At 41.7% G+C, this 1,378-nt stretch overlaps 1 non-coding gene across 1 annotated transcript; it reads left to right on the forward strand.

Annotated features, from left to right (window-relative positions):
- The first annotated feature begins 462 nt into the window (after window positions 1-462).
- On the forward strand, window positions 463-546 carry Trnal-cag (transfer RNA leucine (anticodon CAG)). The gene has a single exon. It is a non-coding gene; the product is annotated as a tRNA-Leu (tRNA).
- The last annotated feature ends 832 nt before the right edge of the window (window positions 547-1,378 follow it).

Below are 1,378 nucleotides of genomic sequence, written 5' to 3' on the forward strand. Positions count from 1 at the left end.
GCTTTCCGCTCACAAATTCCTAGTTGCATATTGACTGCTAGTCTCTAATACCCTAAACAAATATATTTGCTCAACTATACGAGTCATGTAAATGCGTTTCGTAAGGCGATCTGCAATAGACACTAAGTTTCCGATGCTAAGTAGAGTTATCGAGAGTTGGATATCGCTCTCGATTTACCAGTCTGTTATATTAAAGAAATAAAACAATCTGCAAGCGATAGTTTACGTGACATAAGGAAACCGATAGACACAAGTGCTTGTTACGCATCTTCACGAAGGAAACCAAGCAACAAATCAGTCTTTCACACACAGGTACAGCCTGCAGTTTTGGCGTACTGTTCTCCCCGTGCCGTGCGTCGACCATGAAAAACTATTGAAATATTGAACACATTCCATAGGTACGTAACTGGCTCTCCTAATACTACCATACACTAGTTGATAGCGTAGCATAAATGACAGAATGTCAGGATGGCCGAGCGGTCTAAGGCGCTGCGTTCAGGTCGCAGTCCACTTCTGTGGGCGTGGGTTCGAATCCCACTTCTGACAAATATTTTTACCTGTCTTCCTCTATTTATTCATCTTATGTTAGTTGCAAAATAATGTTAGTATTATGTAATTCTGGTTTTTAGTGTTGTACGAAGAGATAAGCAAGTTCTCCACAGCAACACAAAGTGCTGTCCCAAGCAGTTTACATAATCACTTGTCTATTAACCACTTGTGTGTCGCCGGCCGCTGTGGCCTAGCGGTTCTAGGCGCTTCAGTCCGGTACCGCACTGCTGCTACGGTCGCAGGGTCGAATCCTGCCTCGGGCATGGATGTGTGTGATATCCTTAGGATAGTTAAGTTTAAGTAGTTCTAAGTCTAGGGGACTGATGACCTCAGATACCATAGTACCATAGTGCTTAGAGCAATTTGAACCATTTGAACTTGTGTGTCATCCACCTCTAAACCCACATTCTGCAAATCACTATGAAGTGCACAGAAGAAGGTAGTTGCCATTGTACCAGTTATCAGGACTTCTTCCTGTCCACTCATATATGAAGCACTAAGGTTGCTCTGTGACATGCTTTTATACACGTTTCCGAATATATGTGCTATAACGCTAAATAAAAAACTGTATTCCATGCTTCATCACACTGATAATTTCTTAACGTTGGTGGCAAACTGTTACGCAACTGAAGGTCGTAAGATCCATTACGCAGATAGTCATCAAGAAATATAACGTGAATAAAGTGCGAGAAATGATAATTAATGAAACAATCTAGACTCTCAATAACATTTTATATTCGCATTCTGTAATGGACACTCTAGTAGGTAGACAAGGATAGTTCTGGTGCAGAATAGGTCATCGATGAGTCATCGGACTTACCCACTCCTG

The sequence above is a fragment of the Schistocerca nitens genome, chromosome 4 (assembly GCF_023898315.1).
Source record: "Schistocerca nitens isolate TAMUIC-IGC-003100 chromosome 4, iqSchNite1.1, whole genome shotgun sequence".
Classification (NCBI taxonomy): domain Eukaryota; kingdom Metazoa; phylum Arthropoda; class Insecta; order Orthoptera; family Acrididae; genus Schistocerca; species Schistocerca nitens.